The following is a 26,441-nucleotide window of genomic DNA, read 5'->3' as shown; positions in this document are numbered from 1 at the left end:
CCTACAACTGGGAGATCCGCACAAGCTTCTCACAATGTGGAAAAGTGGAGTTTCCAACTTGTTGGCTGAAACTAATTTTGTAAACCATCTGTGATTATAGGCCAGAATGACTAGAAAAACCTTTTAAAACTCTTAAAATAACCATGGAGATAGGAGGTGCATTGTTCAAAATATGCCATGTGGAATGCTGCTTCTGAAAGAATCTGGCACCAATCTCCAGGAGAAATGTTATAAACTAGCTCAGTCACAATTTGAAAGTTTGTTTGTACCCTGCCCATCTGACTGGATTGCCCCAGCCACTCTGGGCAGCTTCCAGCAAATTAAAACATCAGACACAGTAAAACATTAGACATAAAAAACTTCCCAATACAGGGTTGCCTTCATATGTCTTCTAAAAGTCAGATAGTTTGTTTCCTTGACATCTGATGGGAGGGTGTTCCACAGGACAGGCTCCACTACCAAGGAGGCCCTCTGCCTGGTTCCCTGTAACCTCACTTCTCACAGTGAGGGAACTGCCAGAAGGCCCTCGGAGCTGGACCTCAGGCTTTAAAAGTCAGCACCAACACTGAATTGTGCTTAGAAACGTACTGGGAGCCAATTTAGATCTTTTAGGACCAGTGTAATATGGTCCCTATGGCAGCTCCCAGTCACCAGTCTAGCTGCCGCATTCTGGTTTAGATTCTGAGTCGCCTTCAAAGGTAACCCCATGTAGCGTGCATTGCAGTAGTCTTAAGTGGGAGATAGCCAGGCATGTACCACTCTGGTGAGACATGGCACAAGCAGGTAGGGTTTCAGCTGGCGTACCAGATGGACATAGAATTGACCTGCGCCTCCATGGACAGCTGTGAGTCCAAAATAATTCCCAGTTTGTGCACCTGGTCCTTCAGGAGCACAGTTACCCCTTTCAGGACCAGGAAATGCCCCACACCTCCCTGTCCCTTGTGACCCAGAAACAGTACTGTCTTGTCGAGGTTCAATCTCAATCTGTTGACTGCCATCCATCTCCCAATCGCCTCCAGATACCCACACAGGACGTTCACTGCCTTTACTGGTTTAAATGAGGTAGAGCTGGGTATCATCTGCATACTGGTGAATGCTTAGCCCGGACCCCCCTAATGATCTCTCCCAGCAGTTTCATATAAATGTTAAAAAGTATGGGGAAGAGGACAGAACCCTGAGGCACCCCACAAGTGAGAGCCCAGGAGGAAGGAGCAGAACCACTGTATAACAGTGCTCCCAGCTCCTCTAGACGGTCCAGAAGATGGTCATGGTCGATGGTATCAAAGGCCGCTGAGAGATCCAGCAGAACTAGGAAACAGCTTTCACCTTTGTCCTTAGCCGGCTGGAGATCATCAACTGGTGTGGCCATCAGTGGCGTAGCGTGGGGGGTGCAGGGGGGGCCGGCCGCACCAGGCGCAACATCGGGGGGGGGGCGCTCGCACTCGCAGTGCTAAAATCAGTGCTAAAATCTACGGGTTAGGGGGCGCAAATTACTTGCCTTGCCCCGGGTGCTGACAACCCACGCTACGCCACTGGTGGCCATGGCGGTTTCAATCCTATGATGGGGCCTGAAAACTGACTGGAAGGGGTTCAAGTAGTCAGCACCCTTCAGGTGTTCCGCAACCACCCACTCAGTCACCTTGCCCAGGAATGGAAAATTTGAGACTGGGCGACAACTGGCCTTAGTGCCCGGGTCCAAAGATGTTTTTTTTTTAAAGTGATTTAATAACTGTTTCTTTAAGTGGGTCTGGGAAGACTCCCTCACGTTCACCACCCCACGGAGCCCATTGCCCAGCCTTGCCTGGCTTGCTTTTATGAGCCAGGATGGGCAAGAATCAAAGAGACAGGTGGTTGGTTTCACTTGCCCAAGCAGCCTGTCCACATCCTTGGAAGTAACAGGTTGAAACTGATCCCATGCAGCTGGACAGAGTGCTGGCACTCTCCCACCCTGACCCTGCTAACACAGTAGGAGTCCTTACTGAACCCTGATGGTGAACGTGATTCTGTTAAACTATGAACCACCTGAAAAAGTCTGCTGGAACTGTTTTTTGCAAGTGCAATGGAGGTGGTGAAGAACATCTTCACTGTTGCCATCACCACTTGGTAGGCTTGATGTTGAGCTCCAACCCATGTTCACTCCGATTTGAACTAAGTTTTCCACCCCTCTAGCTGTCTCAGCGATTGTTTCATCACCCTCTGTCCTGGGGAATACCAGGGAACCATCTGAGCTCCTTGTAATCGGAGAGGGTGCTTTGGAGCCAAACAGTGGATAATCCTGGTTAACTCTGCATTCCAGTGGGCCACCAGGGCATCAGCTGAAGGCCATCAGCATGGGATAAGACATCCCCTACCACCCTCTGGAAACCATCTGGATCCATTAAGTGGCGGGGGCGGACCATCCAAATCGGTCCCACCTCCCTGTGAAGGGGAAGGGTTGCAGAGAAATCTAGATGCACCAGGAAATGATCTGACAATGGTACTTTTTTTGTTATGCTGGAACTTAGTGTCAGATCACTCACATCCACAGTGGTGAACACCAGATCTAAGGCATGTCCATGGCTTATTCAGGGATAGCCCCATGGAGGCCATGTTTTCCACGAAGTCCCAAGCGGCCCCTTGTAAGATCATGTCAGCATGGATGTTGAAATCCCTTCAGGACAACCAAACTAGGTGTCTCCAGGAGAACATCCTCCATGACCTGAAGCAGTTCAGGCAGGGAATCCTTGGTGCAGCGGGGAGGTCGGTACATCAAATGGAATCCGGTACTGCCCCTATGGCCCAGCTTCCACAACAAGCATTCAGAAAACAGTGTCTTTCTAAACATCACTGTAACCCCCCTCCCCGCCCACATGACCTGGGTTGCTGTGTGTAAGAGAAGGCTGGCAGACAAGCAGTGGCAAGAACAGGCTCATCCGCCTCATCCAACCAAGTCTCCGTTACACATGCCAGGTCAAGTCCTCCATCCACGATCAAGTCATGGATCTTGTGGACCATTGACTTGGCACTGTGCCACTTTAAGGCCATGTGGGACAAGCTTGTTAATACTGGTATTGCTAACGCCATAGAATATTTCAGCAGTGCAGATGCTTTTTATTAAGTATTTTGATATTATTTTGTATTAAGTATTTTGTTATCTTTTGGTAGAATATGTGATGTGCTGCTCACAGATCTGCCATGGCTGGCTTGGTCATGCAGTCCTATCTCCTTATACTTACATCCCATTGCAAGTGTATTCTGCTGGAAGGAACACAAAAATGCAAAATGAAATTAGGCTTCTATTTTTAAGAGCAGGCTTCTAGCTTGTATGGTGGCAAGTAGGTTATTTAAGTGTGGGGGCAATGCTTGGTGCAACCACAGGTTCAAAGGGGTGGCTTTCAGCTGGCCTTCAGCGGTCACTGGGCTTCCCAGTATAGCAGTGCCAGAATAATTCATTAAAAATAGTATACTTGCAGAACAAAACATGCAAGATATTAAATGCAAACGTAACCTTGTGTTACGTTTGCTTCATGATACGTTTTTTCAGGTTGCATCCCGCGGCGACCCGGAAGTACCAGAAAGGGTTACTTCTGGGTTTTGCGACTCGCACATACTCAGATGTGCCAAATAACGTCACACGCATGCGCAGAAGCAGCGAATTGCGACCTGTGTGTGCGCAGGTGCACCGCTGTGGGTTGCGTTCTGCTCATGTTGCAAATGGGCCTCCGGAACAGATCCCGTTTGCAACTAGAGGTACCACTGTACTGCTCAACTCTGGCAGTTTGGGTCTTGGGGCAGAATCACCTTAATGCAAAATTATAATATTTTTGTTCCATGTGGAAGACAGACAACTGGATTACCCATTCCTGACATTGTACTACTTTCCAATAAAGATTCCAAGTCTTGCAAGAATACCAAGTTGCGTGTGGAGCCTCTCTGCTTGTCCATGTTTGTGCATTTCAACCCATGATAGTACAGTTCATTGATTTGCATAATCTTGACTGGAATTTGAAATGGGGTTTGATATTTTTGGGTTTGTTTTCAGAGTCTGCAGTGACAGTAGTAGCTGCAAGAGGCCAGTTTGCAGTGGTGCTGTCAGGACTGGACTTTGGAGCAGAAGCTCAGGGCTGCACTTAGAATGAGCAGGGTGGCCCACAAACAGCCGGGGCACCTTAGCCACATTTTCAAATAAGGGAAGTAAGATGCTTTGCAGTCTAAATAAGGGCTTCCCTTTAAGAACACGATATCGAGAGTGTAAAATTGCTTTGCTCCACTGCTCCTGAGCAGCAGTTTGTTCTGACCAGTGTAGCATTACTGCTCTTGATATCCGCCTGCTCAGGTGGGGGGGGGGTCTGGTTTGCCCAGGTGCCAAGAGGTGTATTGCAGAGGCAAAGGTTTTTCAGACAGTTTTGGTTTCCTGCTGCAAGAGGATCTTATTGATTTCTTTACAAAACAGGAGTGGGGTGGACTGTATCGCTTCAGTACTTGTAAAAGAGGCTGTTAGGGATGGTTTGAACAGGGTGTGCTGCACGTAGCTCCAGTAAGGGCTCCCCAGTGGAGTTTTGCCAACACTGCCTCTCATCTGCCTGCAGCATCCGCTTATTGCAGCCTTCCTCTTCTCCTTGCTTCTCTCTCTGCCCCATCTCATCCCCAGCTATCCCAAGCTTGCTTCCCCTAGGCAAAAGCTTTAGCTACATTCCCAACATTCTACTTGGGCTATTTCTGATGACTTATCAGTCCAAGGGAGGCCTAAAACCCAAATATTTGCTTTATTTCAAATCAGTTTGTGGATTTTAGTACTACATCATCTCTGCAAAAAGCAGAGAAATTACCTTACCAACAAAGGTCCGTATAGTTAAAGCCATGGTTTTCCCAGTAGTGATATATGGAAGTGAGAGCTGGACCATAAAGAAGGTTGATCGCCGAAGAATTGATGCTTTTGAATTATGGTGCTGGAGGAGACACTTGAGAGTCCTATGGACTGCAAGAAGCTCAAACCTATCCATTCTGAAGGAAATCAGCCCTGAGTGCTCACTGGAAGGACAGATCCTGAAGCTGAGGCTCCAATACTTTGGCCACCTCATGAGAAGAGAAGACTCCCTGGAAAAGACCCTGATGTTGGGAAAGATGGAGGGCACAAGGAGAAGGGGACGACAGAGGACGAGATGGTTGGACAGTGTTCTCAAAGCTACAAACATGAGTCTGACCAAACTGCGGGAGGCAGTGGAAGACAGGAGTGCCTGGCGTGCTCTGGTCCATGGGGTCACGAAGAGTCGGACACGACTGAACGACTAAACAACAACATCTCTGCAGATCCACATTTATCAGTACCTCTCTTCCTTCCCTATGCCCTCACCATTCCCCTAGACTTTCTTTTTAAAATTATCTTTTTATGGTCACTTGCCTTCTATAGGAGGGGTGGGGAACATCTGTCTTGGGGGCTGAGTGCAACCTTTTAAGCCCCTTGCCAGACTTGATGTGCTTTTGCCTGCCTGAAATAGGCCTTTGAACTTTGACCACACATTTTGCTTGCCGGATAGAGGATGGATGTGTTTGCATAGAAACTAGCCTGCTGTAAAGGTAAAATTCACATGTGTAGCTCCTCCCACTTTTGACTCTAGTCCTGCCCACCACTGCCATGTGGCCCCCAAAAGGTTTCTCAGAAGTGATAGTGGCCCTTGGACTGAAAAATGCCTCTACACCTGCTCCTATAGCTCCTCCCCACCACTGGATAGCTCAATCGATTAGAGCATGGTGCTGATGATACCAGGGTTGCAGGTTCAATCCTCATATGGAGCAGCTGAACATCCTGGCATTGCAGGGGGTTGGACTAGATAATCCTCAGGGTCACTTCCAACTCTACCATTCTATGACTCTATCTCCTTCTTTCCCGGCTGCCCTCCCTCTCCCACAAGAGCAATGTCTGCGATAGCTTCTAAGCTTCACCAATTGCAGCAAAAAAGCATTGCCACACTATCCCTTAGTTTCTACCTGCCTGTATCTTCCTTTTCTTCTTGCCTTGGCTCTTAGCAACTGCGGGGGGGGGGGGGGCAGAAAATCCATATTGCCCTTTTCACAAAAAAGTGACATTTCACAGAGCAAAGAGCTCCAGGTTAGGTATAGAAGCTACACAGTTCCTGCCACCTGCAGCCTAATCTGGTGCCTGTTTGTTCAGAAGTTAATGGTCAGGAGAAAAGGGGTGAGTGAAGATCTATATCAAGAACAAAGGGGGCGGGTAAAGATCTACATGGGGATCTGCCCCCCCCCCCCCGTGGATCCTGCCCCCCGAGGCAGTTGCCTCACCTTGCCGGCCCTGCAAATGGCCACTGGATTTGATGAAATTTACTCGTGCATACATGTCCACAGGGCTGTAGCTGTAGTTAACACCTGCCACCTGCCCCAAATCATGAGCGACTCCGCTGCTCCGGCCCCTGCAGCATCCTGCAAAGCTCACCAGACACTCAGTTGGGCAGTAAGGACCAAAATCGCCTCTTCTCGACTGATGGGCCTTGCAGTCCAGAAACGCTGCAGGGCACCAGGTTAGGGAAGCTTGGCCAGAGCTCTGAACAGGGGCAGACCCTGGGGGCCCAGATTTCAACACTGCCCTGTGTGACGCCAATATTCACCCTCTCCCTGCTTCTCTCACTCCATCCTAAATAAGAGTCGTGCCCCCCCCCCCCCAAAGCTCAGCACCCAGCGCGACCCAACTGGCCCCTCTCCCCTCAGCCTGCCTCTGCTCTGAAGGAGCCACTTGCTGGAAGAGGGCAAAGAGAAGAGCGGCAACATCTCATCCCGGCCCCCCAGCGCCGAAGGTGGGGCACTTTCCGCTGAACCTCTGCAACGGGGAGGGGCCTCAGCGAGCGATCTCATCCTATGCAGAAACTGGGCGCCCTAAATCCGCTGATCCCACAGAACTGTGGCGCGAGAAGGGACTCCGAGGGCAATCCGGTCCAGCCCCTGCAATCCTGCCCACAGCCGCCCCGGGCTGGAAGAGCGGCCAGGCTCGAGGGGCTGGTGCTGGGGGCCCCGAGGAGCCAGCGCCTAACAGGTTGGGAATGGCGGGTGGGAAAGACGCCCCAGGGGCCCCGCGGGCGCCCAGGGACGACCCTCCAGCCAAGGGAAGGGGAGCCCGCGGGCCGGAAAGGGCGAGGGAAGCCGCGGGCTCGGCGCTGCGTCGGCTGCAGCCGCGCGCGCCGGTTATATATAGAAGGGAGCAGGCGGCGCGCCCGCTGCACCGCGCGGCTACGTCAGCCACGGAAGCTGCTCCAAGAAGCTTCGCCTGGCGGTGTCCCGGTTTATCCGGGCGACTGTTCTGCTCCCGGGCCAGATCTGATGTGAGATCGAGGATCCTTTGTTTTAAATGCTGGTGGGTTGTTGTGGGGTGGGGGTGGGGGAGCCCTACTCGCCATCAGACATAATCCTCAGGTCCCCTGCTTTCATTTTATTAAAAATGAGTGCATAATAAGGCCACATCCGCATCATGCATTTAAGGCACCACTTTAAACCCAAAGAAATCCTGGGAACGGCAGTCTGTGCCGAGAGTCGTCCCTTCCCAGGCAGGGCTACAATTCCCAGGATGCAATAGACAACCCACCCGCCTTCCTAGGGGACTCTGCAAACTGCAGCTGGCTGGGCTTGCCTTCCCCACCATCACAGCTTTTTCCAAGAGTCTTATGACAAGTGAAGGCTTCAGCCCATTTATGATACAGCATAAGCCGGCAACGATGCTCACTTCTATGCATGGCCAGGAAGTGCCCAGGCGTGAGGTCAGAGGGACGTGAAATAAAGGCAAGAAGGCCAGTGGCGATCAACGTAAACTGACACATGCGCACAGCCTGGAATTGGCAAGCTAGGTAACATACGTAGCGTTGTAGAAATACGTCATCTAAAGTCAAGTACAGGTGAAAAACTGAATTTCCTGATAAATTGTGATTCCGGGGTTTCCCTTGAAGGTCCTTTATTTGGCCGCTCTAAGATCACTTGAGGCAGGGGCAAGAAGCCTTTTGCAGCCTGAGGGCAACATTCCCTTCTGGGCAGCCTTCTAGACATAGCTGTCAACTTTCCCCTTTTCTTGCGAGGAATCCTATTTGGAAGAAGGGAATTTCCCTTTAAAAGGGGGGAAACGTTGACAGCTATGCTTCTAGAGATAGGGGCGGGGCAAGAGGCAAAAGTGGGCGGAGCAACTAACAGTTTCTACCTGTAGGTACCATAGGCTAGCTTCTAAGCCCACTCACACAACCCTCTTCATGCGGACAGGCCAAAGGCATTATCAGACTTGAAAGGGGAAAGCACAGGGCGGGGCGGATCAGGGCCAGTGATGGGTGTGGCAGAGGGAGAGTTTTCAGAGCCAGAGAAAAAGGGCTGCAGGGCTGCCTTGGGGCCCATCGACTTGAAGTTCAGTTCCCTGAGTTACAGTATACTCTGATATTCTGAAATGCTCCACTGTTTTCTAGTCACTGTATCACAATTTCTAATTCAGATTCCTGCCCAGACAGCTTTAAAATATCATTCCTTCTAACAGCAAATTTAGCTGGTAAGTGCTGATCGGATTGTAGCCAAAATAGGGCATCAGAGAAACCGCAGGGGGGTAGCATCATGCTCTGGAAAACCAAAGATTACCAAAATACAAAAAGAGGCAGGGAGGAGGGATATAGGGTAAAAACCTAAGAAGGCATCCCCCTTCCAATGGCCCACTGACGACTGAGCATATTCAGAGATCACAGAATGCTAAGTTTCATAGAATCATAGAATTGTAGAGGTGGAGGGGACTTATGGAATATGTAGAAATGGAGGAACTTCCTGGAAGAATAAGAAAACAACATAATAAACTTTTTATAAAAGAACAGAAATGGTTTATTGAATGTTGTTTAGTCATTTAGTCGCGTCCGACTCATTGTGACCCCATGGACCAGAGCACGCCAGGCACTCCTGTCTTCCACTGCCTCCCGCAGTTTGGTCAAATTCATGCTGGTAGCTTTGAGAACACTGTCCAGCCATCTCGTCCTCTGTCATCCCCTTCTCCTTGTGCCCTCCATCTTTCCCAACATCAGGGTCTTTTCCAGGGATCCTTCTCTTCTCAGATTTATTGAATATTTACAGATAAATTGTAAACAGATAAAAACACTGGCAGGATTATTGTAATAACCTGTAGGTGTAGAAGTGTGTCTATTTAAAGAAGATAAATAAATGAGTAAGTTAATCTGGATATGCAGAAGATATTAAAAATAAATTTAAGGAACTGCAGAAATAGAGGGAAGGAAGTCAAGTTTTAAAATGTTAAAATTATTGCACAATCAGTGAAATGTATACGTATATCTGAAAAGTATAAATAAAATTTAAAAGAAGAAGAAGAAGAAGGCCATCATATCTCCTCTCAGTCTTCTATTCCCCAGGCTTCTTCAACCACTCCTCATCAGGCTTGGTTTCCAGACCTTTGATCATCTTGGTCCTCCTCCTCTGCACATCTTCAAGCTTGTCAACATCCTTCTTAAATTGTGAGGGAGGATGAAAATGGGAACCGAATGGGATATTCTAGAAGAGGTCATGGCTGCAAAGCTGTAGCCAAGAACTGGTGATGATATACTGCAACACTTTGTTGCAGCTCCCATGCAGAGCCAGGCTGTGCACACACCATACATTTAAAACACATTGCTTTCACCCAAAGAATCCTGGTAACTGTGGCATGTTAGGCATGCTGGGGGTTGTAGCTCTGTGAGGGGTAAACAACAGTTACCAGGATTCTTTGGCTCAGAGCAGCCCCATTGGAATGAATGGCCCTAAGTCGTGTCCATTAATTCCAATGTGTCAGAGTATGACTAGGATTGGCTACATCCCACTGTGTTTATGCAGCCACCATGAACAGAACGCACAGCAGGCAGAGAGAGGACCTTTTGCAAGGTGTGGGAAAGGTGAGCTGGCCTGGCTCCTGGACCAGGGTGAGGATCCCAGCACACGCCCACAATTTATAGGCAGTTGTCATACATGTGGCAAAATGAGCAAGACACTGGAAAACACCCCACACCCTGGCTGGCTTTTGTTGGTTTATTTGATGTGGAAGCTTGGGGTTTATTTGGTCAATGGGCAGAAGAGTCAGCCCCAGCTTTGCCTGCTGCTGAACTTGCCTGTTAGCTTGAGGCTTCTTCAGCCAAAGCCCCTTCACTTGGTTGCTCTAAATTTATATGCCTGGCTAGCTTTTCCCAGCTGTGACTGCAGCCAATCATACCAGGGGGTGCGGCTCAAATGCCAGAAAGCAGGAGTTTGAAAGGGTTAGGACAGTTTAGCCTCTTGGGCTAAAGCTTTTTCAAAACTTTAAAAAAACACATCAACAAGCTTTTACCTTGTTTTATATAGTACTCAACGCAAAGCATAAACTTTTAGCTGAGCACCTGTCTAGAGAGTTTGGGATTAGAGGACAACATAGCTATAGTGGGCATAACAGAAACATGGAGGAATGGAGAGAATTGGTGGTATATGGGGACAAACTTTATGGGAAGGACAGGGAAGGGCAAATGGGAGGTGGTGTCGCTCTCTCTCTACCTCAGTGAGGACATAAGAGTCCTGTTGTTGTTTCAGGAGAAAATGAAGGAGTGTGCCTTTGTGGGAAGGTTGCAGCTCCTGCTGGGGCCAGTGGCGTAGCGTGGGTTGTCAGCACCCGGGGCAAGGCAAGTAATTTGCGCCCCCCTAACCGGGCAGGGGCAGAGAACTGCGAGTGCGAGCGCCCCCCCCCCAGATGTTGCCGGCCCCCCTGCACCCCCCCCACGCTACGCCACTGGCTGGGGCTGTAGAGATCGACGTGGGAGAGACGTTTTGTTGCAGCCGAGGCAGATGAAGGTGCCCAGTTTTGTGCTGCAGATGCACCTTGGCGTACCCTAAATAATTGTGCCCCAGGACAGCGGTCACAGAACTGACCAGGGGGCCAGTTCAGGACAGGCCACCAGAAAGTTCTTCTTCACCCTGTGCAAAGTTAAACTCTGAAATTTGCTCCCACGGAGAGTAGTGAACACCACCAACTTGGATGGCTATACTGTAGAAGAGAATTAGGCAAATCGATGGTGAATAACGCTCTCGGTGGCTACAGAGATACTCTGGATGCCCGTGGCTGGGAATCGCGAGGGAAGGGAGCTCTCTTGCACTCTCGGGTCCCGCTTGCCAGCTTCCCACGTGGGGCGTCTGGCTGGCCTCAGGGAGAACAAGGCGCTGAACGAGATGTTCCTTCGGCCTCTCCTTATCTCCTTCTGTTACACGCAGAGCTGCTTGGTTCTCTTTTCCTCCGTGAAATGCTGGAAGGTTGATGCATTGTCACAGGAGAAGAAGGAGGGGTGAGTGAGCAAGGCAGTGCCTGGGAGGGGGCGACGGGGGGGCACTGTTACTAGGCGAGGCTGGGCAGCGCAGGCAGGCAGGAAGGAAGCTCCCCCCAGCCTCCCACCCCACAGGCGGGGCGCATCCATCCACCATCCGGGGGTTACGCACTGCGGTCCTCTCCCCTCCCCTCCCCGCTCTTGTCTCCCTGCCAAGAAGTACACACACGCACCCAGCGCGGCCACATTCATCAGCCAGCCTGCGAGAGATTTGCTCGCCTCGCAGGCTCCTCCTTTGCAACAGGACCGCCCCTCGCCTTACCTTAGATGAACCCGGCAGGCCGGCTTGCTTTGCTGCCGCCGCCTCTGCTGGCTGTTCTCGGCAACGTAGCGGATCAATGGGAAACGGGCGGGCGATGGGAAGGTTTCACAAGCGAGGCCGCCGCCGGCCAGAGACATTTGGGTACCTAGGGCGGAGCATCCGAATGGGAACCGAAGGTCACATCCTCCACGCCGTACATACATAGCACTCTTGCAGCGCTATAGGAGTCATGACTTCTCCAGAAGAATATTGTTGTTGTTTAGTCGTTCACTCGTGTCCGACTCTTCGTGACCCCCTGGACCAGAGCACGCCAGGCACTTCTGTCTTCCACTGCCACCCGCAGTTTGGTCAGATTCATGTTTGTAGCTTCGAGAACACTGTCTAACCATCTCGTCCTCTGTCATCCCCTTCTCCTTGTGCCCTCCATCTTTCCCAACATCAGGGTCTTTTCCAGTGAGTCTTCTCTTCTCATGAGGTGGCCAAAGTATTGGAGCCTCAGTTTCATGATCTGTCCTTCCAGTGAGCACTCCGGGCTGATTTCCTTCAGAATGGATGCATTTGATCTTCTTGCAGTCCATGGGACTCTCAAGAGTTTCCTCCAGCACCATAATTCAAAAGCGTCAATTCTTCGGCAATCAGCCTTCTTTATGGTCCAGCTCTCACTTCCATACATCACTACTGGGAAAACCATAGCTTTTACTATACGGACCTTTGTTGGCAAGGTGATGTCTCTACTTTTTAAAATGCTGTCTAGGTTTGTCATTGCTTTCCTCCCAAGAAGCAGGCGTCTCTTAATTTCGTGGCTGCTGTCACCATCTGCAGTGATCATGGAGCCCAAGAAAGTAAAATCTCTCACTGCCTCCATTTCCTTCCCTTCTATTTGCCAGGAGGTGATGGGGCCAGTGGCCATGATCTTCGTTTTTTTGATGTTGAGCTTCAGACCATATTTTGCGCTCTCCTCTTTCACCCTCATTAAAAGGTTCTTTAATTCCTCCTCGCTTTCTGCCATCAAGGTTGTGTCATCTGCATATCTGAGGTTGTTGATATTTCTTCCAGCGATCTTAATTCCGGCTTGGGATTCATCCAGCCCAGCCTTTCACATGATGAATTCTGCATATAAGTTAAACAAGCAGGGAGACAATATACAGCCTTGTCGTACTCCTTTCCCAATTTTGAACCAATCAGTTGTTCTATATCCAGTTCTAACTGTAGCTTCTTGTCCCACATAGAGATTTCTCAGGAGACAGATGAGGTGATCAGGCACTCCCATTTCTTTAAGAACTTGCCATAGTTTGCTGTGGTCGACACAGTCAAAGGCTTTTGTATAGTCAATGAAGCAAAAGTAGATGTCTTTCTGGAACTCTCTAGCTTTCTCCATAATCCAGTGCATGTTTGCAATTTGGTCTCTGGTTCCTCTGCCTCTTCTAAATCCAGCTTGCACTTCTGGGAGTTCTCGGTCCACATACTGCTTGAGCCTTCCTTGAAGAATTTTAAGCATAACCTTGCTAGCGTGTGAAATGAGTGCAATTGTGTGGTAGTTGGAGCATTCTTTAGCACTGCCCTTCTTTGGGATTGGGATGTAGACTGACCTTCTCCAATCCTCTGGCCACTGCTGAGTTTTCCAAACTTGCTGGCATATTGAGTGTAGCACCTTAACAGCATCATCTTTTAAAATAGTTCAGCTGGAATACCATCACTTCCACTGGCCTTGTTATTTGAAATGCTTTCTAAGGCCCATTTGACTTCACTCTCCAGGATGTCTGGCTCAAGGTCAGCAACCACACTACCAGGGGTGTGCGAGACATCCATATATTTGGTATAGTTTCTCTGTGTATTCTTGCCACCTCTTCTTGATGTCTTCTGCTTCTGTTAGGTCCTTACCACTTTTGTCCTTTATTATGGTAATCTTTGAACGAAATGTTCCTTTCATATCTCCAATTTTCTTGAACAGATCTCTGGTTCTTCCCATTCTGTTGTTTTCCTCTGTTTCTTTGCATTGCTCATTTAAGAAGGCCTTCTTGTCTCTCCTTGCTATTTTTTGGAATTCTGCATTCAATTTCCTGTATCTTTCTCTATCTCCCTCGCATTTTGCTTGCCTTCTCTCCCCCGCTATTTGTAAGGCCTCATCGGACAGCCACTTTGCTTTCTTGCATTTCCTTTTCATTGGGATGGTTTTCGTTGCTGCCTCCTGTATAATGTTACGAGCCTCCATCCATAGTTCTTCAGGCACTCTGTCCAGCAAATCTAAATCCTTAAACCTGTTCCTCACTTCCACTGTGTATTCATAAGGGATTTGGTTTAGATTGTATCTTACCGGCCCAGTGGTTTTTCCTACTTTCTTCAGTTTAAGCTTGAATTTTGCTATAAGAAGCTGATGATCTGAGCCACAGTCAGCTCCAGGTCTTGTTTTTGCTGACTGTATAGAGCTTCTCCATCTTTGGCTGCAGAGAATATAGTCAATCTGATTTCGATGCTGCCCATCTGGTGATGTCCATGTGTAGAGTCGTCTCTTGTGCTGTTGGAAAAGAGTGTTTGTGATGACCAGCTTGTTCTCTTGACAAAACTCTATTAGCCTTTGCCCTGCTTCGTTTTGAATTCCAAGACCAAATTTGCCAGTTGTTCCTTTTATCTCTTGATTCCCTACTTTAGCATTCCAATCCCCTATAATGAGAAGAACATCCTTCTTTGGTGTCACTTCTATAAGGTGTTGTAAGTCTTCATAGAATTGGTCAATTTCAGTTTCTTCAGCACCAGTAGTTGGTGCATAAACTTGGATTATTGTTATGTTAAAAGGTCTGCCTTGGATTCGTATCGAGATCATTCTATCATTTTTGAGATTGCATCCCAGTACAGCTTTCACCACTCTTTTGTTGACTATGAGGGCCACTCCATTTCTTTTGCGGGTTTCTTGCCCACAGTAGTAGATATGATGGTCATCCGAACTGAATTCGCCCATTCCCGTCCATTTTAGTTCACTGATGCCCAGAATGTCAATATTTATTCTTGCCATCTCATTTTTTACCACATCCAACTTACCCAGGTTCATGGTTCTTACATTCCAGGTTCCTATGCAATATTTTTCTTTACAGCATTGGACTTTCCTTTCGCTTCCATGCATATCCGCAACTGAGCGTCCTTTCGGCTTTGGCCCAGCCGCTTCATCAGCTCTGGATCTACTTGTACATGTCCTCCGCTCTTCCCCAGTAGCATGTTGGACGCCTTCCGACCTGAGGGGCTCATCTTCCAGCATCGTAACTTTTATATGCCTGTTGTCTTTGTCCATGGAGTTTTCTTGGCAGGGATACTGGAGTGGCTTGCCGATTCCTGCTCCAGGTGGATCACGTTTGGTCAAAACTCTCCACTATGACCTGTTCATCTTGGGTGCCCTGCTCGGCATAGTTCATAGCTTCTCTGAGTTCTTCAAGCCCCTTCGCCACGGCAAGGCAGTGATCCATGAAGGGGAGAAGAATATTAGGGGACCCAAATTCCAGACCCAGACCCCAGGATTTGGGGGTGTGGTGGGGAGTAAGCCATCGCTCTTAAAGTGGTATAAATGTTCATTCCATGTATGGTGTGGATGTGACCTAAGGCTAAACCCTTCTGGGTCAGACAGAAGGGGCCCACCTCGGGGTGGACATTCAAATATCATTCAGATCAGACCCCAGCCTCACAAAGCGGCTCGGCTCGGCGCAGGGCAGCAGGAGATGGATGCAGCGGCCCCTCGATCCCAGCGCCTGGCCAATCAGGCACCCCAAGCAAAGCAGGGGGGTCGCCCTCCGCTCTGCTTTTGGCCCCCAGGATCTATTTTGTACTCAAGAACTACTTTGCCTCTGGGGGCGGAGTCCCCTCTATAGCCATGGCATGACTAATGGCAACCCCACCCTCTGCCAATTCGCAAGGACCACAACCCACGAGGAAACTACCTTGCCAGGCCTGCACTGGGGGGGGGGGGCCTGCAAGAGTCTGGGTGGCCGTGCTGACTGCTGGCACTCAATCATCGGGACGAAGGCAGTCCTCAGTCTGTGCAATAAAGTGTTGGCCGCCCGGATCTAGCCCAATATTGTCAGCTCTACCTGGCAGCAGCTGTCCAGGGACGGAGGATGGTTTCCCCGCTATAACTTAAACGTAAGAAGAGCCTGGCTGGATCAGGCCAATGGTCATCGAGTGCAGCATTCTGTTCCCAACAACCAGCTGCCTGTGAGAATCCTGCCAGCGGGACCCGCGGCCAAGAGTCCTCTCTCTTTCTGCGGTTTCCTCCTCTGGCCGCGGAGGCAGAAGCGAGCCCTGGGGGCAGCAGCCATCCAGGATTCCACAGCCTTTTCCTCCATGGATTTCTGCAACCCTCTTTTTAAGCCATCCAAGCTGGTGGCAACCCCTGAGTCTCTTGTGGAACCCAATTCCCTAGTGAGACGGTGTAGAAGGACTTCTCTCATCTCTCCCGAATCTTCCCTGGTTGTCCCTTGCCCAGATTATCTGGAGCTTTGGGCTGGGTTGTCACCAATATGCTGATGACACGCAGCTCTATCTGCTGATGGATGGCCACACCAACTGGGCCACAGACACACTGACCAGATGCTTGGAAGCTGTGGCTGGATAACCAATCCAATTCAATCGTGGGAGACGATTGAAACTAAATCCTTCAAAGAGAAAGGTCCTATGGCTGGATTGGGATGACATGGGGTTGGGGGGCCAACTCCCTTCTCTTGCGGGGGCCCAATTAGTGCCATTGCCTTCCGTTAAGAGTTTGGGTGTAATCCTTGACGCCTCCCTTTCCATGGAGGCGCAAGTTACAGCAACAGCCAAGGCAACATTTTTCCACCTTCACTGCATCAAGCAGTTGGTCCCTTACCTTTCCCGCCCCGACCTGGCCACAGTGATCCATGCGACAGTCATCTCCAGGCTTGACTACTGTAATTCGCTGTATGTAGGGCTGCCCTTGAAGCTTTCCCAGAAACTCCAGCGGGTGCAGAATGCTGCAGCGAGGCTCCTCACGGGGTCTCTGCCATGGGAGCATATTCACCCAGTGCTTTTCAAGCTGCACTGGCTCCCGGTGGAGTACAGGGTCAGATTTAAGGTGCTGCTTTTGACCTTTAAAGCCCTTCACGGCCTAGGACCCTCGTACCTATGGGACTGCCTCTCCCGATATGCCCCCCGGAGGACCTTAGCATCCATATATAGCAACACCCTAGAGGTCCTGGGCCCTAAGGAAGTTAGATTAGCTTCAACCAGAGCCAGGGTCTTTTCAACACTGGCTCCGGCCTGGTGGAACGCTCTGCCTCATGAGACCAGGGCCCTGCAGGATCTGATTTCTTTCCGCAGGGCCTGTAAGACAGAGTTGTTTCACCTGGCCTTTGGCTTGGAGCCAATTTGGTTCCCTCCCCCTCTTTCTTTTTCTTTTCTCCTCCTGTGATGAGGCTACATTTTAATATTTTAATGTTTCAATATTCTAATGTTGTATTTTAATTTTGTTTTTAAGTTGTAATCATTCAACTTGTTTTTATTATTGCTTGTAAGCCGCCCTGAGCCCGGCCTTGGCAGGGGAGGGCGGGGTATTAATAATAATAATAATAATAATAATAATAATCCACAAGTTCCAGGGTTAGGAGGGGGGAGAGAACTTTCTCTCTCCACTTTCACCTTGTCATAAATGTCTATCCTGCCGCCTCTACTCGCCTTTTCTCTAAGCTGAAAAGCCCCCGATGCTGCCGCCTTTCTACATGGGGAGTCGCTCCCTCGCCTCGCCTGCCCTTTTCCAACTCTGCCATATACTTTTGCGCGCTGCACCCCATCTGCCCGTCACCTGATCTTCCCTTGGTGGGCGATGACAGGGAGTGACTCTCACACTGCGCCTCCCTTTCAAGGGGCTCAAGGAAGTATGTATTGTACCCTCCAAACAGCCCTGTCAGGTAGACGAGGCAGACTGTCTGCCCACCGTCGAAGTTTTTTAAAAGCTATCCGCGTCCAGTCCCCGCCTGCATCTCCAGGTGGGGCTGGGGAGACCCCTCCAGATACCCGGAGAGCTGCTGCCGGTCCGTGCGGGCAGCGCGGAGCCAGGGGGCAACGTGCGCACTCGCCCGGCTTCCTCGGCTCCGGCTTGCGGACGTGCCTTCCGCCTTGGTGCTGCGCTCAGCTCCTCCTCCTCCTGCTGCTGCTGCTGCTGCTGCCGCCGCTCTTCCCCGCCCCGCAGGGACGCGGCGAACCAGGCAGCCGCGCCAGGACACTCGGCGCGCACGTAAGACCCGCCGCCAGCCTGAGCGCAGCGGCCCTTGCTGCGGGACAGGCTTGGCGCAGCGCGGAGCGCACAGGCCGGGAGGCGTCTCCGGGGGCCTTCCGGGGCATCGGCCGTAGCGCCAGCCCGCTCCCCGTCTCCCCCTCTGGCTTTGGAGAGAGAAAGGGCACCTACCTCCCCATCCACGCACGCCCCCCCCAAAAAAGCGTTGAACAGAGGAAGGCGGGATGGAAGCCCCTAATCCGGCCCTCCGGCCCTCTCTTTCTGGCCCCTGGGACACTTCCCAAGTCACAACCTTCACCTGCTAGCATAGCATGTTTTTGCCTGGCTGGGATGAGTCTCTTGCGCTCCCTGAACACGGCTTTCTGCTTGCCTGGACGGGGGCTCGAGAGAAGGAGGTGTCCGGGCTCTAGTTCACATTCCTAGCTCTACCCCGCCCCGCCCACCTATGGGCCCTCCGCGGAAAAGGGTCCTTCCACTGCCTCTGTCTGGAAAGATGGACAGATCCGTAGAGGGTGCAGCTGCGAGCGGCCACAGTGAGCCAGGACGTAACAAGGAGCAAGTTGCAAAGGGAGCGGTGGCAGTTCGGATCATCAACTCACCCCCCCCCCAACTCTCTCTCCTTCTCTCAGGAGGCTCTCAAGAGTTTGGGGGGTTCTTTGGCTCTGCTCAGCACCCGCTCTGAAGCGGGCATGTGGCCCTCAGGAATAGTTCTGATGGAATGTGATGGAAGCTTGCTAACTCCTGGACTGCGCTGCTGAGTGATAGAGGCTCGGGGGGGAGTTCAGACGGGAGTCTTTCTGGACCACCTCTGTCTTTAGTGAAGACAGGAACAAGCACGTGCTCCCTGGCTTCCCAAGGAACCAGGAAGGCACCTTCGACTTCAGCCGGGCCATTGGGCCTCCTGGCTCAGTGCTGTCTGCGGAGACTGGCAGCATTTCTTAGGGTCCTGGGCAGAGGAGGGCGTTCCACATCCTAGCTGGAAAGATCAGTGATTGAACCCAGGGTGTTCTGTGTTCAATGCAGATGCTCTATCACTGAGAATCACCCTTTCCCTCCTGACTGTAGGGAACAGAATGCTGGACTGCAGTAAATTTTGAGTCAGGGTCCCTCAAGATTGGTGGGGGGGGGGTGTTTCTGGGTGTATTCTGCAGCAGTGCAACATGTGAAGGAAGCACTAATCGTGCATTAGTGGTGGATATATACTGGATCATTCACACATCACTCCACTTTATTAGCTGCTCTGCAATACTTCCCCAATGGGACCGCAATATTGGCGTTTGAAGGGGCTTTTTTGCACCCCCGCCCTGCTGCTAGAACATTTGCAGTGTAAGCGGTAAATGGTTTCAGGATGTCAGCAGGAAGTTACAGTACATGCACCAATTTTCAAATGAAGTGCCAAAACTTTGGCAGGAGCCAACAGTGTTCTGGTTCTAAAATCATACACTGTATGTATTCTCGTGCCTTGCAGAAAAGTCATTGGCAGCGGAATTCTGCTTCCATTTCATTTCAAAAGAGCAAGGGAAAGAAGCCTCCAAAATATCCTTGGGTGCCCATTGCTCCGTTTGTGCTCCAGGAAAATCTCCAGCCTTGGAAGAGATCTTGGGGTCACACCCCCAGTTCCACCCCTGCTTCACTGGCACCCCCTTTAAAACATGTTGGGTTGTTTGTTCTCCTGGGCTGGCTTTGCTTTATGGTTTCAGCATGTTGTGCCACGGCGGAGCAATTGCAGTCCTGCTTTGCTCTAAGCAGAGTTTGAATGAAGAATGAAGAACCGTGTCTTCATCGCCTCCAGTTTAGGCATGTGAATTGCCCCATAACAATTGGTGATGGTGAGGAATACTGGAGAGAGTCAGGGTGTGGGTGCAAATGTTAAGGGCGGGATTTACTTTATATTGTTCTTTTGTTGATTTCATAAAATTTATATACCACTTGGTTGTAAAAACCACTCTCAAAGCAGTTTACAAAAAGAATAAAACTATAAAGCTATCAGTAGTAACAGTTTAAAGTAACTATTTAAAACATTCAAAAACAATTTAAATACATGATAAATTAAAACACGTTAACATTATTCATGTCTGTGTAGTCTTGCCTAAACAAAAATGTTTTCAGAGGGGCCACAAAGAATGCCAGGAGGGTGCCTTCCTGCTGTCCACAGTCAGGGAGATCCAGTGTGGGTGTTGCTGCCAACTAAATGACTGATTTCTTACCAAGGTGGAACAATTATTATGTGGCACACGTAACGCTGCCAGTTCTGCAGGTCGACACAATCAAGTGGGCAAATATGGGGTAAAGCAATCTCACAGGTAAACTGGTCCCAAGTTATTGAGGACTTTGTATACTTGGCCCAGTGGCAAATTGGCTCCCAGGGCAGGTCTCTGAGCCCAGGTGCATTTCTCTGGGTTGTCGTGCAAGTTGCTCCTGAGACCAAGGAGCTTCCTGTGAATCTTACAAATCCTCTCGGCTCCGTTCTCTCTCAGCTGTGGAAATTTCTGCTACACGTCTCAGGAGGATAAATCCTGGTGAGTTGCTGGAAACATTGAGCCAACTCTGTTGAGCTCACATGTATTATTGATGTTGTATTCTTAATAAACTGGCATCTATACTTCTGTTAAACTCTGTGGTGCTCTTAAAAACAGTGGGGGGGGGGTTCAAAGAATCATAGAACTGTAGAGTTGCAAGGAACCCCGAGGGTCAACTAGTCCAACTCTTTGCCATGCAGGAATCTCGGCTAAAGCGTCCATGACTGATGGCCATCCGACCTAAATGGGAGCGGAGGAGAGGCTGAGCCCCTCCATCAAGAACAGGGTGAGCTCAGGGGGTGGGCTTGAGAGAGACGGAGGGTCAGCTGCATGCCGCGTTAAAGGGGCAACATGAGGGGTTCCGGGGGCAAATAGACGTTTGTGCGGCGCTGCGGCGCTCAGCCCTGCTTGTGGGGCACCTGGTGGGAGGCTGTGAGGATGGGATGCTGTGCTAGGAGGGCCTTTGGTCTGATCCAGCAACCTGGCTCTTCTTATCTTCGTACCTTCTGAAAGAACCTGCTAAGCAATGCTACAGAAGAAAGTCACAATGGAACTGAATTAGGGCCAAGAATGCTTGCTGCGTCTTGCTTGCTTATTTATTTATTTATACCATATTTTCCCATGTATAAGACGATATTTCCCCCCAATTTTTTAAAGTTTAAAATTGGGGGTCATCTTATACACGGAACGTTGCAATTAAGTATAAAAATAAATATATGCCACCATCCATATTCTTTTCCCGCAGCCTCCCCTCACTATTGGCCTCACGACAAACCCTGGTCTGGTACTCCCCCCCAGCAGCCCCCACTCCGGACATTGTCCCTTCCACCGCCCCCTGGCTATTCCCCAAGCGCACTCGCAGCTCCGGCAGGCGCAGCTCCTCCCAGCGGCAGAGTAAGCCGCTCCTGGGGACGGGGCGCACCGTGGGGCCTCCGGAGCCTGCCGGCCTCTCCCACTCGGCCGTCGGGGACCTGCTCTCATTCCAGCTCAGCTGCCGCTGCTCCAGTTTTTATAGGGCACGTTATAATAATGCTGACTAGCCCCCCAAAATAAAAAAAATTACCTACGGTAATTACGATACTAAATATATCAGTAAAGCTGTTCTGTTTGATGTTTAAATATACGGTACTAAATATACCGGTGTTTTGAATATTTAATAAAATATCAAAGTTGTTTTGTTTGGTGTTTAAAATATTTATTTCTTAATTTTGGGCTCAAAAAATAGGGGTCGTCTTATACATGGGGGTGTCTTATACAGGGAAAAATACAGTACATACATACATACATGCATGCATACACACCTGCATACAGTGGCACACTCCCAATCTCTGAGCAGCAAGAGACTCCAGGGGTGCCTGCACTTACCCAGAACAGGGGTACCTGTAGTTACGAACTTAATTCGTTCTGGAGGTCCGTTCTTAATCTGAAACTGTTCTTAACTAGAGGTGTGCTTTTGCTAATGGGGCCTCTTGCTGCCGCTGCGCCACCAGCACACAATTTCCGTTCTCATCCTGTGGCAAAGTTCTCAACTCGAGGTAACTCTTCCAGGTTAGCGGAGTTTGTAACCTGAAGCGTTTGTAACCTGAGGCGTTTGTAACTCGACGTACCATTGTATCAGTTTCCTTGCAAGGCAGCTCAATGGAGACTGTGGTGTCTTTAGGATATCTGGTTTCATTTAGACATATATACAGCCTGAGCAAAGGCTCACAGTGTTAACATGCCAACAGATCTTGCTCCTCATTAGGGTTCCAGGGAAAGCTCTAGCAGTCACAGCTTGGATCCAGCCCAGAGCAAGGCAGGCCTCTGTGTCTCCAGAGTCCAGCATCAGTCAAAACTCAGGGCTTCTCCACACCTTTGCTCTGCATTTCTAGGCACAGGCGTGCACTTTAAAGCTTCCTGTCCAAGCACTCCCCCCCCCCACCTCTGGCACTTTCCCCAAGAAAACCTGCTCTTTATTGCTGAATCCGAACAAACAGCAATCCACGAAAAACCCAAGTTGCCATTTGCTCCGATTCAACATTAAAGAGTGGGCTTTCCTGAGGAAACTGGCGGGGTAAAAGAAAGAAAAGTGCTCAGACACAGACCAGAAAAGCGCAGGGCAAATGGTAAGTGTGGAATGTGGATTCCCACCCCCCACCAGCACTTTTCTGGGCCTTATGCTTCTCCATTCCTTGGATGAAGTGGCATCCAGCTAGGTAAGGTGTGGGGGAGGCTGCACCTTTTGTCTCTAAGCAACAGAGCAGCCTCTCTGGAGATTGTAGCTAACGGTACTCATTGGGTTTGGCTGGGTCAGCAGTCTCTTCTACTAGGCTTGGAGGGCACCCAGGGCATCATCCAGACTGACCTGCTGGTCTCTCTCTTCTCCCCACTTCTCTATTTCTCTTAAACAGCTGCAACCTTCAGTTCACATGACAACTTAAAGATGCATGCCTTTGCACTTTCCTGAGTGTGCAAAGAGGTGCCTCTTGGAAGAGAATTGCTCTTCCGTGGGCTCAGGCGGTGAGAGTATTGCTACCAACAGCTGCTCAAGGTCACAGAGAGTTGGTATTGCTGGTCCTGGTAGCTGCTATGGATCAGGATTGCAAGTCAGAATTGGGTGCTTGTCTAGCGGCTTTTTGTTGCTCTCCAGGACAGAATAAGTGTTTGTCATCTGTGCCGGCTCAAAAGATGTAGGGTGTGAAGTCAAACTAACTTTTACTCAGAGTAGCCCCACTGAAATTATTGGGCCTAAGTTAGCCATGTCCTTTAATTTCAATGGGTCTACTCTGAGTAGGACTGATGTTGGATACAATCCAGCTGATGTTTCTTCACCTTCCTCTCAATAAGTTAGGGCACAATTAGGGATGGACAAATTCGTCACATTTGATTTGTTTCCCCCACTTTTTCTAATTTTAACTGCGGTTTGCCACATTTCTGTATCAGATTGTGAATCTCTGCCTGCAAAGAGGCCTCCCCAAAATTTACCATCATTTTGGTACGCATTCCTCCTCATATGAGCATTTGCTGCAGGAAGTTTTCCCCAGTAGAGTGCATTTGGGTAATTTATCTTCACTCATAGGGCACACGTTCCCTTAATAGATGCACTTTTGCACACTAGTTTTGTTTTGGGAACGGCAGGATTAAATTTGGGGAAGTGCAAACATCCAAGGATAGCTGCCATATTGCACAAGAGCACCAGGAGAGCCCACTGGATCAGGCCAGGGGCCCACCTAGCCCAGCATCCTGCTCTCGCCGTGGCCCGCTGAATGCCAAACAGGCGCGGAGCACAAGACCACTCACTCACCCTTGCTGCAGCTGTGAATTGAAGCAAATTTCTCTCCCATCCTCAGGCACAATCCTCTGGGGAGTTCTCCTGCGCAACCCCCATTGAAAGGAAGGGGAGCTGTGCAAGAGACAATCCTCTGGGGAGTTCTCCTGCATGCGTCTCCTTGACATGAAGGGAGCTGAGCTGTGCCCCGCGTGGCATTCGCAGAACCCGAGATGGCGCCTGGTCTGCTGTCTGCCGCGCTGCCTGCGTGGAACAACGCGCAGACCCGCAGCTCCCTGAAATGGCTGCTGCTGCTGGGCTTGCCATCTTGCTGAAAGCCAGCGGGGACAGACGAGCTCCCCGTTGCCCCGCTGTGTCCTTCAGCCGACGCCGCATCGAGCATGCTCAGCACACGCGCAGCACTCGTCCTCCGTGCGCTGCGCAGAGGCAGCCTGCTCCTCGCCAGCCCTCCCCGGCCTGTGTCCTCAGATGCCCTCGGCTGCACTTCCATCTGTTCCAAGCCTTCCCCATGAATGAATGCGCCAAAAGGAGCGCGGGGCTGGGGCGGGGGAGAGAGAAGATTAATGGACCTGATCAATACAGGTCTGAATGCCGGGGTCGTCACGGGGTTTCAGATACTCACCTGCCGCCGCCAGGAATTCTAGCAAGCGAAATCTGCTCTGCATTTGAGAGGCTGTCCGATGCGACCCTGGATGGCCAAAAAGCTGCCCCCCCCCGCATTCCTCCAGCAGGCCGTACCCGCCTTTTGTATGTTGATAATCTTTAAGTTTATCCTCCACAAAATGCAGAGCGCTTCACCGACACTGCTATAGCGGATAGAAGAAATCCGAAAAGCAGCGGGCAAAATTTGGTCAGTGGACAAGCATATCAAGGGGGGGGGGGTTGGGGGAGACAATAAGCTCTGATTCTGCTCGCCTGGCGGAGCCTAGGGGTCTTTTCAAAGGACAGCACCAAGTGGCGGTTGTCGTGCGCGCGCCTTCCTGTTCCTTTGTACATGACGTGTGGAAACAAAGGGGGTCTTGCAGCGCAACCAGATGGTTTTGTAACTTTGACGAATGGCCGAGCATCTCCAGTAGACCCCTCCCCACCCTCTCTGGTTCTAGGGAGCTTTGGGGATGACATCCAATGCAGCAGAATTCCACAAGGGCGGCTCCCCCCCTCCCCCAATTCTGCAGACAAATCTTGTCTATGCAAATCCAGGCAAATATGTACAGCCTGGCAGGGAATAGCTTTGTCTTTAGCATGGCTCACACGCTCAGACTCTGCACATTTAAGCTGGGGCGAAACTACCCGGGACAAAGACGCTGCTTGGCAAAAACAAACATTTGCATCCATCCACCCACAGGCGGGGAGCTTCAATGGTGCCCCTCTGGGGGCTTCACCCAGGGCAAAAAACCTGGCTACCTCCCCTAGCTACAGCTTTGGTTTAAGGGACCCCCCCCACACACACACACAAAGACTTCTGGGAACTTTACACTTCACAGAGCTACAATCCCCAGCCCCTGAAGAAATCACAGCTCCCATGATTCTTTAGATGGGGGGAAATGTGCCTTAGGGGTATACACAATTCTATGGAAGCAATGGGGCAGAGCCTGGCCTAATGTGCAGGTGGCAGGTTTCTGGACATACCTGATGGCTGTGATATCTTCAGACCCTTCTCTGGGGATAGGCAGATCTTCAGAACTGGAACTTTGCAGAGTTTTATTTCATTTTATAGCAATTACACACACACACACACCCCACACCTTTTGCCCCAGAAAAGGCCCCAGTACCATTTGCAATACAGAACATTAAAACACAATAAAATGCAGTAATAACAAAAGAAAAACAATAACATGAAATAGGAAATAGAAACATCCGATAAAACAGCAGGGGAAGGGGCAAACCAAATTAGACAGTGGATAAAAGGCACTTAAAAGCTCTCAGGTTCTGCTAAAAGCCACTAAAAGCGTAGGCCTCATGTGATGCATTGCAATACCCAGTACTCTGGGCTTGGGGGCGGGGTATGTGTATGCACACACAATGCACTGAAGTGTCCTTGGCATTGAACATCAGGGAACAGCAACAAATTCTGCAGCCTGAATCAGTCCTGAAAGTAGGAACTGCCCACTTGTCACATAAACCTTGTGGTTGGCTGGGAGGCAAAATATACATTTTCTGCCCTAGGAAATATTCAAAATGAATATTTCTACATTCGGCACTATCACATGGTGGATATTTTCCTGGACTTTAGTGCTCAGGCTACAGGTAGGAGAGGCTGCAAGGTTCATCCCTCTCTCTGTCTCTCAGAAAATCCCTGACTCCTTGCCCATAGAAAACTAGCAGTACAGGGAGAAAACTTCAGCCAAGAGTTCTCCCTGACATCACCCCCGCTGCCACCATGTCCAGGGAGTGTAATTCATGGGGAGATCATTCAAACAAGGCTCTCATTCTCAACTGCAGCCTGCAGCAGTCAAGCCCCAGGAAAAACTTTACTGCCGGAACCTGGGAGTTGCGTCAAGTGACCCTTCTGAGAATTCTGACATGTGACTGCAGATAAATGGTCTTCGTGGGAGACTTTTGGCAATCTTCTTGTGTGAGTTTTCAGTATTTCTCAGTGCACTGCTAAGTTGGACTGCGAGGCAGCAGCTCCTTGTGGGAATAGCAAGCCTCATGCAAGTTGGAAGAGGAGGGCTACAGGAGGAGGCTAGGCAGGAATTCCTCTCCCCAAACAGGAATTCAAATGATGCTGAAGCTCTGGGTCAAGGATTCCAAACTGATAATCTGGTGGAAATCCAGAGCGGTGTACTGGTTAGAGGGTTGGAATAGGAGCAGGGAGAGCTGAGGT

At 50.1% G+C, this 26,441-nt stretch overlaps 2 long non-coding RNA genes across 2 annotated transcripts in view; one reads left to right on the top strand and one right to left on the bottom strand.

The window, feature by feature from the left end:
- Positions 1-21,764, bottom strand: part of LOC310685070 — a 42,424-nt gene extending 20,660 nt beyond the window's left edge. The window contains exon 1 of the long non-coding RNA XR_014515046.1: positions 21,727-21,764. This is a non-coding gene — a long non-coding RNA (uncharacterized lncRNA). The remainder of the gene's footprint in view (positions 1-21,726) is intronic.
- Positions 21,459-26,441, top strand: part of LOC310685075 — a 129,064-nt gene continuing 124,081 nt past the window's right edge. The window contains exon 1 of the long non-coding RNA XR_014515051.1: positions 21,459-21,697. This is a non-coding gene — a long non-coding RNA (uncharacterized lncRNA). The remainder of the gene's footprint in view (positions 21,698-26,441) is intronic.

The sequence above is a fragment of the Podarcis tiliguerta genome (assembly GCF_965153285.1).
Source record: "Podarcis tiliguerta genome assembly, chromosome: 8".
Lineage (NCBI taxonomy): Eukaryota > Metazoa > Chordata > Lepidosauria > Squamata > Lacertidae > Podarcis > Podarcis tiliguerta.
Note: the sequence above shows the minus strand (reverse complement) of the source record. Positions and strands in the feature narration are given on the sequence as shown.